This window comes from Astatotilapia calliptera, chromosome 4 (genome assembly GCF_900246225.1).
Source record: "Astatotilapia calliptera chromosome 4, fAstCal1.2, whole genome shotgun sequence".
NCBI classification, from domain to species: Eukaryota; Metazoa; Chordata; class Actinopteri; order Cichliformes; family Cichlidae; genus Astatotilapia; species Astatotilapia calliptera.
The window spans coordinates 31095873-31112039 of NC_039305.1; the positions used below are offsets into that span (position 1 = coordinate 31095873).

A 16167-nucleotide genomic window follows, 5' to 3' on the forward strand; every position below is an offset into this window, starting at 1 on the left:
TGTTTTTGCTTTCTAGAAACACTGAAACAAAAATACTTTTTAATTTTATAATAGGAATAGTTTCCATAAATGTATTTGGGGAAATGGGTAATGTTGGTATTTAGAGATCGCTTTGCTGCTGCAGCTTCTGTTAAATAAAACCAAACCTAAAGTTTGACGCCACAACCTGCCTGAAAATCCATCATCCGTGTGCCGTGATGACTTCGCTGCAGCATAGACAGAATTGGTCTTGTTTTAAGAAGTAATGTCGCTAGGAAAGAAAGGTTTTCGTTGTGGCCAGGCTTCTCACAGTTTGGATGACGATCCTGTAAAACGGAAAGCAAAGTCGTAGCAGTTGGCTTCCTGTTAGGATCAGAATACTTTTGTTTTCTTGTCTTGTTGGTTAGTGTGTGTGTGTGTGTGTGTGTGTAAACTGGTAAATGGTTCTGTCTCTACTCGTGTTGTTTCCTCAGTTTCTTGTGTTGCTGGAGGTTTGTTTTTGTTTTTTCTCGGTATGTTGTTTTCTTTCTAAAATTAATTTAAATCTAGCATGTGGACTCTGACGACCTTCAGCAGAAGGATGTGGTGTGTTGTGTAAAATAAAACATTTACTGTCCACACTGGTGTGTGTGTCTGTGTGTGATGTCTTAATATCATGAATGTATCATAAATGATCAAACTGCTTGCTCCCACCTGTTCTCTGGACAAGAAGCCCAGAATTGCTATAATTAGAACCAGGTGTTTATTACTCAGAAGTCACATGACATTTGATAAAGATTTAAACAGTAACTAGAGATGAAAGACCATCTCTACCAGCACAACACAAAGACCTGAAGTTGAAGGCAGAAGCTAATTCACTGTTGTGAACAAGTATTCTTATTGATTTTTAAACATTTCAGATCAGGCAAATTTTATTATTCAAGGGCATCCAAGTAAATACAAACGGCAGATTTTAAAACTATTATTTCATTTGTGAAATCAAACAAGTTCTGTACAAACATACCAGGTCGTATGTGGAAAAGTAGGTAACCCTCTAGATCAAAAAACAAAAACAAAGTTTCAGTGCGTTTTTGAAAAACTGATCAATCAGAAATGAGCTCATTAACCACATCTTTGGAAATCTCCGTTCAGTTTTGCCAATTCACGCCTGATTGCGTTTTTTTGGTATTCATTTTGCACAACGTATGCCACGTTATTGATAGGTATATTATTATTATTTTTATTGTATTCTATTTTATTCTATTCTTGTGCACTCTTTTTTCTTCTTTTCATCTTGCTGCTGTGAGCATGCTCATGATAAAAGAATTTCCCTCAAGATAAATAAAGTGGGCTAAAAAAGCCATTGTCATCCGTTTGCCTTTTCTGCGTCACACACACACACGGCAGGTGGAACCAAACTTATCAAACATACCATATATATTTGATGTTTTCAGTAAGTATCTACAATGTAGAAAGTAGTAAAAATAAAGAAAAAGCATTAAAAGAGAAGGTGTGTCCAAACATTTGACTGGTGGTGGTGGTGTGTGTGTGTGTGTGTGTGTGTGTGTGTGTGTGTGTGTGTGTGTGAGAGAGAGAGAATTGTGAAGATAAAGGACCGAGGCACGTCCTGTATCTGTGCGCTTTTTACGGTCCAGTTTTCCGGCTGCACTCCCAGCTCAGAACCACACACTGCTCTCCTCTCTGGCCTCGGAAACAACCTCAGAAGGGGGAGACACTGGATGGAGGCCAGGTGTGTGGGTCAAGCTGCCCTGACACCAAACTTCTCACCCACTCCTCCGTCCCTCACTTGCAGCTGAGCAAATGACCAAATAAGCTGCATCTGGAGTGAATGGAAATGGATGTGGGCCAGCCTACATAAATAACTTCAAGAAGACATCAAAAAACTCACCAAGGAGGTCACAAAAGGAGGCTGGGGCAAACAATGGGAAGAAACCAACCATCCTAGTACTGATTATCCTGCAGGGACGTCTCATGGGAGTCTGGGGTAGTTTAAACACATCACCAAACGATCACAGGGAAACACCAGGGACACTTTTTAAAAATATTTCTTTTTAGCTTTTATTATTCTCGTCATCATCACATGGGCATTGTACAGTAAATTTGGAGCAGTGTATGTTTCAACTAGTGGATTAGCATAGACACACATTCTTAAGGTCTTTCCCTCATCATTCATTCCACAGAATCAAATAGAAAATATAATAAGATAGCAAGTATACTAAAAAGTACAGATTTATTCTGATTTTATTGTTTGTTTCTTACTGGCACAAATGTTCCTCCATACATAAGGCTCAGCTCCTCCATGGAGGGAAGAGTGCACATTGCTGTGACATAAAGAATAACTAAAGGAGTCTTTGGGCCACATTAAGAAAAAATATCGATAATTTTCAGAATAAAGTCGAAACTTCGAGATTAAAGTCGTAATTTTATTTCAAAAAGAAGTTTGAAACGTTGAAGTAGTTGTTTCAAGACAAACTGCCACAGCTGCTCTGACTTGGCGAAATCATTCTTCAGAGTCTGTTTTAGTGACAAGGACACGTGAACACAGTGATAAACACAGATACGTTAAAAAGAGCTGCATCCAGAGCTGCATCTGGTCAGAAGGAAAAACACAAACTTGGAAGAGTTGATTTGTATAAAATGTCTAGTAGTGTTCGGGTCCTGATCTTATAGAGATGATGGAGCCAAGTAAGTATTTGGAAGTTCCATAACTTTCCAAAAGCTCATCCCCATTAACTGGTAAAAATAAATGTATACACACATAATTAGGTAGTCTATTTAAATAGACCCCGGGTAGTAGTGTGGAAACTCCGGAGGATGACGACATCTAAGACTACATAAGCTGAAAGTGAAAGTAAAGATGCCAGAATGGATCAGCACCTCTCCAAGGCGAGGTAGGCTGCAGAGAGCATTCTGCATTCTAAATGTGTGTTCACTGTGTGTCGCTGAAATGTGCCGTCTTTAGCTTTTCTGAGAAATCGCTTTTGCATGTCTTAGTTGGACTGTGGTGACAGAGGACAGAAATGTGCTTGAGCTGTGGTACAGAGGTGCTGTCAAGTTATCTTGTGCTCAGCGTGACGGACCAAAGTAATGTGGAATTTGCGCAAAGGGGAGACTCAGACATACAATGTGTGCGCTGTCAGCAGACCATACCTGTGTTCAAGGTCAGCTGTTTCTCATGTATGACACACACACACGGGAGCGCGAGGAGCAGGGGAGCAGGAGGGGAAGGGGTAAATCCCGTCGCCGTTCACCGTCAATGATAGACAACACGTAGAAAGGATATCGGTGGGTATCATAGTGGGTATCATAACTACCAGCATGATTATCGCTTCCCACGTGACGCACATACGTGGTGAACTTGGTCACCAGCATTCATGCTTCTGCTGCATGTTTCCCGTGTTCGAACAATCAGTTTGGGGTCATATCCAAGCGGTTAAAGCAGTAAAATCCTGGCACCTCAGCCCCGTTTGTGCCGCGAGTTTCCCCACGTCCTTTCCATTCTTGTTGTTTCGGTGGTCTCCCTGGAGGAATTTGCTGGCCGCTTTGAGTCCTCATGTCAAGACAATGATTAACAATCACTCAGTGATACATTAAATACGAGCAGGGAAAAGTACTTTTCTCTTGTTGCCGAAACTTGGTCATCAGCCAAATTGGTGGCATTGGTGGTGAAACTGGGTGCGATGGAGTTTGTCAAACGCATATCAACTGATTAGCTGCAGTCCCTTTGGCAATGAGAGTTACGGCCAGGAGCTCAAATTGCTAGGAACAGTAATAAAAACATATTCTTAGTGACCAAACAGGATTGGGTTGATTACAGTGTTGCACACAGAACAGGTATGATAACACAGAACAAACAATTGCGTTATTATTTATAATAATATTTATTTAACAGCTGATTTTTTTCCCTTTGTGAATGGAAATGATCTTTAGACAGATATCTGGCATGTCCAGGGTAACGTCCCCCCTCCTTTCGTTATGGTGCGGTCTGTGTCACACAGCACACAGTTTTTCTTCCTGTTGCAGCCTTGTAGGAACTGACTACTGCTGTTTACAGAGTGCTCTGCTGTAATTAACGTGCTAAGCATTTGAAGGAAGGCTCCTCGACTACTCTGCGTATATTCAATTATCTGTAGAAAAGCACAGTGAAGACCATTTTTAGTTATCAGCAAAAGGTCAAAATTCACCATATAGTAGAGCTGCAGGCTATGCTGGTGGGGAGGAAAAGGGATTTTTAGATTTCAGTCATTGCTTCTGAAATTTTTTTAAACGCCGTAACCAAGTAAGAAATTTCAAAATAAAGTACAGCTGTTGTGAAACAAGGTTTAATTTTAATATTCTGTCCCAAGTAAATTTTATGTAGGTGTAAATGAGGATTCTTCAGCTGATCTTTGCTTGTTTAAGAACAAAAGTTTATGTGATGATCGTTTAAAACCCCTCAAACCAAAGGTGGGACTGATCTTTGCCAGTTACCGATCTGATTTACACAACAGAACAAGGAAAAAAATGTTTAAACTGAGACATTTCACTCATTTTATTTATATAGAAAAAAGAGCTCATTTGGAAATCGATAACTACAGCGTGTCTCAAAATTGTTTGGACAGTGTCACATTTACCAGAGTATAGCATCTGCTCCTCTTGTAACAACAGGCTGGGAACAGAGGAAGCAGATGCTGGAGATGAATGTTTGAGGAGTCCTGGAGGATTCTAGCTGCTCAGGAGTCCTGGGTCTGCTTTTATACATTTTTGGTTTTATGACGCTTCAAATGTTTTGAGGTGGTAAAAAGTCTGGACTGCAGACAGGCTGTTCTTCTACTATGATGTCATGCTGCTGTAACAGATGCAGTGTGTGTGGTCTAGCATTATCTTGCTGAAATATTCAAAGCCTTCCCAGGCGTCACTGGATGGGAGGAGATGTTGTTCTGAAAACCTGCATATATAGCTTTCAGCATTTGTTCATTTATAAGGAACCCCATTAGCTTCCACAACAGTGGTTGCCAGTCTTCCTGGGGCCCAAGCCATGAAATAGAATCAAATAAAATATTAAGCAAAACAGTGGATGCAAAATATCCACATAATTTGGCTCTTACATCCACAGTGAGGTTTTACAATTTGGAAAATGTGAGCATATAAATATTAATAACTCTGAGACAAAATACACAAATTTCTATTACAAATCACATCTCCCTCTTACAATATTTACAACAATTAAAAGCTGCCTAAATAGGCTTTTAAGTGCCATCCATCCATCCATTCACTTCCACTTATCCTTTTCAGGGTCGCGGGGGGCGCTGGAGCCTATCGCAGCTGTCATAGGGCGAGAGGCGGGGTACACCCTGGATAGGTCGCCAGTCTGTCGCAGGGCTTTTAAGTGATTTTTGAAATTATGAATAGAAGCTAATTCTCTAATTGCATTAAATATAACAGAGTTTTTCAAAAAGTTGCTTTTAACTCGAGGAATTACTAAATTGCGGTTTGTTAATAATCAGTATGATTATGTATTTTATCTGGATGCTGCAACTGAGCAGAAAAAAATGTGGTGTGTTTAACAGTATTGCTTTCTTTAAAAATACAACTAAGCCACAGTATAATTTAGCTTGTACAGGAAGCCAGGAAAGTTTATCATGCATTTTATTTGATATTTGTATAGTATGAACACCTTAACACTAATCTGGTCGCCTTGTTCTCGACTAACTGAAGTCTGTTCAGATCTGTCTTATTAGCTGCTGACCAAATGATGGAACAGCTATGGAAAGATTTAGTTGTGGGCTGTTGACTAAGCGTAATCTACTTCCAATTAACATAGATTTGGATTTAGATACATTTAAGATCATGTTGTTTTTACTTATCCAGCCAAACACATTCAACAAATCTTCTTGTGATACGTCTATGGTGCCATTCAACCCCCACACCCCATCAGAGATGCAGACTCGTGATGTGTGGAGTGCAGAAACAATAAAAACAGCCTTTAGTCAAAACCCTGACAGTGAGGACGTTTGTAGCACAGTAACACATTGATGCTAAGTAAAACAAACGCATTAACATTTAGTGGCGCGTGGTGCCGTGGATCCCAATAATGAATGCCTTGATTTACTCTGTCATTAATTTGTATGCAGTGATTTACCAGCACAGAGACAAATCTTAGAGCTGTTCATGAACTAATTAACACTGATGAAAGGGGGACATGGATCACCTTATTATACTGAGCACAGGGGCGGTCCTAGCCTTCAGTGAGAGACTGAGGCCGTATCCCAATTCAGGGTCTGGAGCCTTAAAGGCCGCATTTTAAGGCCGATTACTTCACAGCGACGCGACGAAGGCTGTCCCAATACAAAGGCTGCTCGAAATGCGTCCTTCATTTCTTTAGTCTCAGATGACTTTAGTCTCATGAACAACATTAGCTGATTGTTATTTACTAGCTAATCTTAAATGAGTGTTCAGTACAGAAATGAAGCCCAACAATCATGTTTACAGTCCTGTGGTCTCAACCTCAGATACTTATCAAATCAAAGCTCATGTAGAAACAAACAAACAAATGAACAAAAGATTTTCTCCTTCATTTCTGTCAAACACAGCTGTATGAAACGTTTCCAGCTGTTAGTATCATGGTTGCTAGGCAACCTGGGCAGCGCGACGGAGGCTAGACCGTCCCATTTCACAAGCCTCGCACTTCCGGCCTTAGTGGTCTTTGAGTACGCGGCCCTTGTGGACCGTCAAGGCTGCGTACTTTAAGGCTGCAGACCCTGAATTGGGATACAGCCAGAGATTACCACCGAACGACACAGGAAGTCATTCCTGCCCGTGGCCATCTCCCTGTACAGCTCCTCCATCTAACACACTGTAAACACTGCAATGGTTACATCCTTTTTACACACGCTCTTTTCTACTCTGTAATATTCTTGTCAATTTTCTTGATCTTTATTTATAATCCCCTCTGTTAATCCTTCATAATTATAATTGAGTTATCTGCGTATATTAGTGCTATTTCTTAAATGTGTAACATCTGTAACATAATGTATTGGTTGGAGTTCAGTCTGTTACTGTTACTATTTTTAGAATTTCTTCTTGGAGCAACTGTAACCCACATTATTTCCTTCGGGATTAATAAAGTATTCTGATTCTGATTGTTTCAGGATGACCTGCCATTATCCAATCACACATCTGCTTACCTGCATCTTTTGCTCGTTTCTCCTCCTCTTCTTTTCTCTTTTTTCTAAACTGAGCACCTGATGGCTTTGAACTTTTCTTGTCCATCTTCCATTGGTTTTAATTTTGCACTCCAGTATGAACACAAATCCCCCAACCCGAGGATCACCACAACATAACCTAACAACCCTACACCTTAGTTCACAGATTCACTTTGTCTTTATTTCTGGTATTTTGCACAAATCAGGATTCAAATCATGAATACATGATGGGCTTGGATTTACATTATAAATGAAATGTGCTCTGTTTGGAAGCAGCCGGCCCCTCCCCTTTCGACGGGTTGTGTGTGAGACTTTAAATCATCAAACTGTAAATTATAAATTTTAAATTGTTATTGATCCTTTACCCCGAGTCCTGAAGTATATATTTATTTTCTTACTCTTCTTATATTTATTGTTTGTTTACTTGCACTGCTGTAACTGGAGCCTCGTTGTCTCGTCTCTCTATATACTGGACTGTATGTAGCGGAGATGACAATAAAGTTTACTTTGACTTCAGCAGCGAGCAGGCACACCGAGGGTTGCCGATGCCTGTGATGCCGCCCTGGGCAACCGCCCATGTCGCCAATATCAAAAAGCACTACTGATTGAGCAAACTACAAGTAACCACAAGTATGTTTCACATATCTGCTTTTTTATGTGTGTAAAAACAAAGATAAACTATCATTATAAAGTGTTGTGAAAGCAAGAGTCCTGCCAGAGCGCGTCGGCTGCTTGGCAAAGTACTTAGAAGCCAGTCCTGTCATGTGACATAAAACAATGATAATAATGTACAGTCATGGCCAGAAGTTTTGAGAATGACACAAATATTAGTTTTCACAAAGTTTGCTGCTAAACTGCGTTTAGATCTTTGTTTCAGTTGTTTCTGTGATGTACTGAAATATAATTACAAGCACTTGATACGTTTCAAAGGCTTTTATCGACAATTACATGACATTTATGCAAAGAGTCAGTATTTGCAGTGTTGGCCCTTCTTTTTCAGGACCTCTGCAATTCGACTGGGCATGCTCTCAATCAACTTCTGGGCCAAATCCTGACTGATAGCAACCCATTCTTTCATAATCACTTCTTGGAGTTTGTCAGAATTCGTGGGTTTTTGTTTGTCCACCCGCCACTTGAGGATTGACCGCAAGTTCTCAATGGGATTAAGATCTGGGGAGTTTCCAGGCCATGGACCCAAAATTTCAATGTTCTGTTCCCTGAGCCACTTCGTTATCACCTTTGCCTTATGGCACGGTGCTCCACCGTGCTGGAAAATGCTTTGTTCTTCACCAAACTGTTGTTGGATGGTTGGAAGAAGTTGCTGTTGGAGGGTGTTTTGGTGCCATTCTTTATTCGTGGCTGTGTTTTTGGGCTCAAAAGCTCCAATGAGACCATGAGACCACAAGGTTTAATCCTGGGTGCGTTCTTTTTTTTGTCAACGTTATTCCTTCTGCTTTGATCCTTCAATCTTTTAATGACATTTTCTCATCATTTTTATGCAGACAACACTTAGTTACACGTCTTTTAAGCCTTGCCGGCTGGATTGGCTGTCCATTGTTGTCCACTTTTGCCATGTTTTAAACTCCAACAAGGCTGTGATTGTCGATCCTCCTGAATTACATACTAAAATCAATTTAGCACTTGCTTCTGTTTAGTCTACTGTTTGAAATCTTTAATAATATTTGAGTCCTCTTAGGCTTTGACTTGCATTTAAATTCTAAATTCTAAATGTCTTTCATATAAGGAAGGAGTGTAGACTTATTGGATAGTCTGTCCTCAGTCACTGTTCATCGCAAATGACTTTTGATTATCCTTTCAGCAGAAAAGGGCCTTTCATAAGATGCACTGCTGACAGGCAATGCCACAGTTAGGGGAGCTTGAACTGTTCGAACAACATGATCTGAAAAACTCCCACACTGTGGGAGAGCGGTAGGAACCATCACTCTTTGCAAGTCTGAGACTTGTCAGCTCTGAGGTATTTCAGATGTCAAGTTAGGAATAAGAGTAGAAGTAAGGAGGCAATCTTTAAGTTTTGTTGCTTCCTGCGTGGACTGTTTTGAGATGGCATGATACCACTTTTTAATGTCCGAAACCGATATCATAAATTTGGATGTCTGCCGATACCGATATAAATCCAATATAGCCTTTTTTATAATCAATAAAATGTTGTTGTTGTTTTTTAAATATCTTGCGGCACTTTGTATAAGTTCATACTGAAGATTAAAAAAACAAAACAAAACTAAAGCTTTTCTGTTATACCTGTATGCAAAAAACACACTGCACCCAAAATATTTCATAGTTCAGCAAAACTGATCAATCCAATAAACTTAAACCTGCTCCATCCTCCCTATTCTGGTATAGGGAGCCACCCTCCACCTCATAATGCTTAATTGACGTAATCAACTTTAATTTAATGCATGTGTAAAAAAATAAAAATAAAAAAATAAAAAATTCACAGAAATCAATCATTTTTCTACAATAATTCAACAGAATTTACTGCACAGATGGTACCTTCCCAAAGGAAAAAGTACTATCGCTTACTAGGTCATAAATTTGACTTAATATTTACTATATACAATAATGGACTTTTATACATTTTACATCAGATGAAAACTTTGGTTGTAAGATTCAGATAATTATGTATTAAAAGCTAGACATTTTAAATGAGAATAAGAAAGAAAAGTATGTCTTTGTGCCCCCCGTTCCCTGTTAATGCCCTATCGGCCCCCTTGGCAAAACTTTGCTAGATCCGCCCCTGCACAGTTACCAGCCGTCAGCTACGTAGAAAAAGATCCTGGTGTAGAAAGCAAATAAATTCTAACAACAGCTGATCAAGGTTAAACGTGCTGCTGTTGTTCAGCTGCTGGTTTCCTCTTTCTGGTGCAAAGTGGACCAAAAACAAAGAAGAGAGACGGACTCATGACAGAAAAGCCGATCAGCTGATCATTGATCATGTCACGACTGGGGCAGCAGTCGTGTGGTGTATTGAGAAAAAGGATCCAAAATGCAGGTACTGGCCGGGGTGCGAGTGAGTGTTTATTTACAGAAGTGACAAAGTGGCAAAAACAGGAAGAGCAGAGCGGGGAGTAAACAAACCTAAACTGGGGAAAACTAAAGACCTAACCTGAAACCAAACACACACGGGAGAAGGAGCAAAATGCACGGAGAATGTTGGCAGAGAGACGTGGAATAAATACCAGTTAACACAGAGGAAAGACACAGGTAGGGATGATAAAACACTAAACACCAAAACCAACCCACACATACAAAATCAGAATTAACACAAAACACAAGGCGATACAAAAGGAAACACAAACGCTGGGTCAAAATGACCATGACAGATCAGTTTCATGATTGAAGTAGCAACAGGAGACGGAGGGAGATAGAGACAGTCGCTCCATATATCGGTTGTTAAGCTTAACGTGGGAATGCTTTACAAACATTCAGAGATGAACTTACACACTCGCTTTACTTCTCTGGGTTAGCTTTCTCCAAGATGAAATGCCGGTTTGGAAGCACGTAGCGAGGCTCCGTGGAGTGACCGCTGACAGGTCTCGCACGCCACAGCCGCTCTATCACGTGAGGCTGTTGCGTTGGGCTCTTTTAATAAAACTCCTCATTTAGGCGATAACGTGGAATCCCACCATCTTTATTCCAGCTCACTCTATGTTCATGACATAGCATCACCTCCTGTCTAGAAGGGTAAGTACTGCCCCCTAGTGGCGCATGATATTCACCAATATAGATTACACCACATCCCCCTTACTGAAGTCAGACTGGTACATTCTTTTGTTCTTCAAACAAAACATAACTGCATATAGCTTTTTCAATACAGGCATACCCCAACATTTCAGGAAACATAAAGTCAGTATTGTCATAAACACTTTTTCTTTTCCTCCTGTAACAGAATAAACACTTTTTTTCTTTTCAACATGCTACTCTTAAAACCACAACTTAGCATTTGAAACACACTTTTCCGTTTTCAAACAATCAGCGTCACAGATCAAGTCTTTTCGGTTTAATCACCTCCCTACCAGACCGGGTTCTAATCACACCTGGTGTATGGGGTGCGCTTGGCTCAGAAACTGTCTCTGTAGGAGTAGCTTGGATCTGTGTGGCTTCGGTTTGAGCCTCTGTTTGCAGGATCGGCACAAGATGACTGCGGTTCCTTCTAATTGTCCCTTGGGGCCCACTGATGACGTACGATCGTGGAGTCGGGTGGACTGCTGTCACTGTGCCCTGTGCTCTTGCGTCCGTGATCCAGACTGGTTGTCCTGGCAACAGTTTATCCAGTTCTCTTGTTCTATGTCTCTTGTTAAAACTTTCGGTTTGTCTCAGCCGTTTCTCTCTCTCCGAACAACTAACCTGCTGAAAATCAGGCAGACGGGGCTGTAAGGTTTCAGGAAGCATTGGCAAGGTAGTACGAAGCCTGCGCCCCATGAGAAGTTGAGCCGGGCTGTAGCCATTTGCCAGTGCTGTTGTTCTGTATGCCAGCAACGCCTTGTATGGATCGCTAGCCTTTTTGAGGAGATTCTTGACGGTCTGGACGCCTCTCTCCGCTTCGCCGTTGCTCTGCGGGTACCTGGGACTACTGGTAACATGCTCAAAACAGTAGTCCTTTGCAAAGTCTCTGATTTCTTGACATGCAAATTGTGGCCCATTATCGGTGATCAATACTTCAGGGATTCCATGGCGTGCAAATATTGACTTTAAATGCACAATCACATTGGCTGAACAAGTTGGACTGAGTTGAGCAATCTCGACATATCTCGAGAAGTAATCCACTACTAACAGATAGTTTTTGTCTTTTAGTGTGAACAGATCAGCTCCTAAGTTCTGCCATGGCCTCTCAGGTAAACGTGTGGGCATAAGAGGTTCCCTCACATTAACTCTCTCCTGAATGCACAGCCTGCACTTAAGGACAAGTTCACCGATCTGGTTACTCAGGCCTGGCCACCACACTGCTTGTCGCGCACGTTCTCTACACTTGACTACTCCTTGGTGTCCCTCGTGTATTTTGTCCAGAACTGCGTTTCGCATGTTTGCAGGTATGACCAACCTTGTACCTCTCAGTAGTAGTCCATTGTGTACACTCAAAACTGCTCTTTCAGACCAGTAGTGCTTTACCACTCCCTGCAGCTGGTTCCTGTCCGGCCAGCCCTCTGCACAGTACTTCATGACTTGCGAACAGACGCTGTCAGACTGCAGCTGCTCACGGAGATCTGAAAGGTATTTGCTGCTAGTAGGAAGGCCCTCCAGCACTGTGTCAACGTAGATATCAGTGTCCTCCATAAGGTCATTGTCTCTGGGAATCATGTTGCCTGCCAACGGCAACCGTGACAGCGTGTCGGCTGTGGTGAGGCTTTTGCCTGGAATGTGCCTTATAGTGTAAGAATACCTCATCAGGCGCATGCGGAATCTCTGTATCCGCGGTGGAAGCAAATCCAGGGCTTGTCCTCCGAGTAGGCTCACTAACACCTGTTATAATGAAGTGCTTTGAGAAACTGGTCCGACGTCACATCATGTCCTGCCTGCCACCCACACTCGACCCGCTCCAGTTTGCATACAGAGCTAACAGATCAACTGAAGATGCCATTGCTACAACGCTCCACACCACCATCTCTCACCTGGAAGTGCAGGGCCGTTACGCCAGGCTGCTCTTTGTTGACTTTAGCTCTGCTTTCAATACGATACTCCCGGACAGACTAATAGATAAACTGCTGGAAATTGGACTTCCTTCCACCACCTGCCGCTGGATCAGAGACTTCCTCTCAGACCGTGTACAGAGAGTTAGAGTGGGGCCTCATCTTTCCTCAGCCCTCAGCCTCAACACCGGCTCTCCACAAGGCTGTGTACTGAGTCCCCTACTGTACACTCTGTACACACATGACTGTGTTATTTCCCACCCAGACAACACAGTCATCAAGTTTGCAGATGATACCACTGTGGTGGGGCTCATCTCAGGGGGAGATGAGACTGCATACAGAGCTGAAGTTCAGAGGCTGTCAGACTGGTGTGCAGACAACAACCTGGACCTCAATACCACCAAAACAAAAGAACTGGTAGTTGACTTCAGAAGGAGGAAGTCCGAGCTGCAGCCTGTCAGCATCAACGGGGAGTGCGTGGAAAGGGTCTCCAGTTTCAAGTTTCTGGGTGTGCACATAGACACAGACCTCCAATGGAGCTCTAACACCTCTGCGGTCTTAAAGAAGGCCCAACAGCGTCTCCACTTTCTGAGAATCCTCAGAAAAATGGACCTGAAGAAGGAGCTGCCGACCGTCTTCTACCGCTGCTCCATTGAAAGTGTGCTGACATATTGCATCGGTGTGTGGTTCTCCAGCTGCACCACAGCACACAGAAAGGCACTCCAGAGGGTCATCAACATGGCCCAAAAAATCATTGGACATCCTCTTCCCTCCCTGAAGGACCTGTACAGCACTCGCTGTCTCAAGAGGGCACGCAGCATCCTACGGGACTGCACACACCCAGGACACCGGGTGTTTAAGCTGCTGCCGTCTGGCAGGAGGTTCAGGCTGCTGAGGTCCCGAACAAATAGACTCAAGGACAGCTTTTACAACAGGGCAATAGCCCTGATCAATGTAAATAGCTGACCTGACTGGATACCTCCCTGGACTTTTTAGGGGGAGGTAACAATGTTTAAAACGATAACAATAATATTTATATTTATAACAAGGTGCAATAATAATTAATGTGCAATAATAACAGTGTGCAATACACATACACTTATTCTTCTTTTTTATACTAAGTTAATATACTGTGTTGTGTTGTTTGTTACGTTGTGATGTGTCATATCGTGTCGTGTTGTGTTATATGTAGTGCCGACGTAGGACAGTTTTTCCAATTTCATTGTACTACTGTACTATGTATGACTGTGCAATGACAATAAAGAGTTATCTTATCTTATCTTAGTGGCTTATGGTCGGTCTCAAGCTCAAAGTGTAGCCCTAGAATAAAGTCACTGAATCTTTCACAGGCCCAGGTGAGCGCTAGCGCTTCTTTTTCCAGCTGAGCATAGCGCTGCTCTGTGGCTGTCAATGATCGCGAGGCATACGCGACAGGTGACCACACGTCATTGTCTTTCTGTAGTAAGACTGCCCCCAACCCGTATGAAGAAGCATCTGCTGAGATCTTCTGGGGTTTGTTTGGGTTGTAGAGCTGTAGCACTGGTGCAGATGACAGTTCTTGTTTTAAACTGTTAAAGGCGTTTTGTTGCTCATGCCCCCAGTACCACATGTTTTTAGTTGAAAGCAAGTCTCTCAGTGGTTTGTCTTTTTCAGAAAGGTTTGGGATGAATTTCCCCAGCTGGTTCACCATTCCTAAGAAGCTCCTAAGCTCACTCACAGTGCTTGGCTCTTTCATCTTCTGCACCACGCTAGTTTTGTCAGGGTCAGGGCTCATGCCTTCAGATGACACAATGAATCCTAAGAATTTCACTGCTCTTTTGCCAAACTCACATTTTGACATGTTCAGGGTGACGCCTGCCTTCTCTGCACGGTCGAGGACAGCGTGGAGTCTCATGTCGTGCTCCTCTCTCGTAGATCCCCAGACCAGGATGTCGTCCATGTGGCATACGACTCCCGCGAGGCCGGCTGTCACTTCTGTCACCATCATGTTTTGGAAATGCTCTGGTGCACTGGAAATACCAAATGGCAGACGGTTGAAATGGTACCTCCCAAATGGCGTAATAAACGTGGTGAGGAGAGCAGATTCTTTGGACAGCGGTATTTGCCAAAAGCCCATGTTAGCATCGAGCTTGGAGAAATACTGCGCCCCTGTGAGCATGCCTAGTGTTTGGTTGACAGAGGGAAGGATATATCTTTCACGGCACACCGACCCATTTAAAGGTGTCATGTCCACGCAAATGCGGACTGTCTCTTTGTCCTTTTTAGGGGCTACGACCATGTCTGTGGGCTCCTCCACACGACTGATCACCCCCAACTGTTCCATCCTCTGTAGCTCTGCTTTGACTTTGCCCAGTAGTGGGAGCGGAACACGCCTGGGCACTTTCAGTGAATAAGGTTTAGCGTCGGGCTTCAGCTTAATCGTGTACGGTTTTTGAACAAGCCCGAGCCCATCCCATAGCTTCGGGTACGCTTTCTTCACTGTCTCAAGGTCAACATTGTCCATTCGGGCAATTAATTTCAGTCTCACAGAAGCTGTCCTGCTTAAGAGAGCTACACGCAGATTTCTGACTACATAGATTGTCTCTGCAGTGCTCCTGTCACTGTAGGAAATGTCCTCCTTTGTGGACCCAAGCACGGTCAGTGCTGCACCTCCTGGTCCATACAGTGGCTTTTCAGCTTTTTGCAGATGCTCATTTGGCTGCTTAATGTCTTTGAATGTCTCTTCTGAGATAGCTGTGACATCTGCCCCCGAGTCTAATTTGAAGGTCATGCTTTTGCCTCTCACGCAGATGTTAGCAAGCCACGGGTCTTCTCCTGAATCCAGTTCACCTAGGAAGAGTCCATCTGCACAGTCTGCCACCTCATGCACAGCTGTAGACCTACAAACTCTCCCGTAGTGTCCACGTTTCCCGCAGTTGTGGCATTCTGCATTTTTAGCTGGGCACTGTGCTGCTGGGTGCATCTGTGTTTTTCCACATTTAAAACACGTTTTATTTTCTTGTTTTGTTATTTGTGGTTTTCGTGGCTTGAACTGCTTTTGCTCTCTGCTTCTGAATTTATTGGGCTGTGACTTTCTGACATGCACGGCGTCCATGGCTGTTTTGCCTGTGCTGCTTTCGCCTCTGAGGTCAGTTTGCTGTCTTTTTACTTCCTCAGATTGTCTCGCCATTGTGATAGCTTCGGTTAGCGTCAAATCTTTGTTGAGCTGCATTCTCTCCGACAGTGATGAATCTTTAAGACCCACAACGAGCCTATCCCTCAAAAGTTCATCGTGGAGTTCACCATATTCACAGTTTTCAGCGAGAGCATATAGAGCTGTTATGAAGGAGTCAACTGTTTCCGCTGGCTGTTGTACTCGC

At 42.8% G+C, this 16167-nt stretch overlaps 1 protein-coding gene across 4 annotated transcripts in view; it reads left to right on the forward strand.

Moving 5' to 3' along the window:
• The first annotated feature begins 2813 nt into the window (after positions 1-2813).
• The window catches only part of LOC113021427 (proteoglycan 4-like), a 30815-nt gene continuing 17461 nt past the window's right edge, over positions 2814-16167 (forward strand). For 3 of the 4 annotated variants that reach the window (XM_026166084.1, XM_026166086.1, XM_026166087.1), the window contains exon 1: positions 2814-2870. The gene's annotated coding sequence lies outside the window, so the exon portion shown is untranslated. Of the gene's footprint in view, positions 2871-7721; positions 7794-16167 lie in introns of those variants that run through there. The other variant, XM_026166085.1, reaches the window with a different exon arrangement.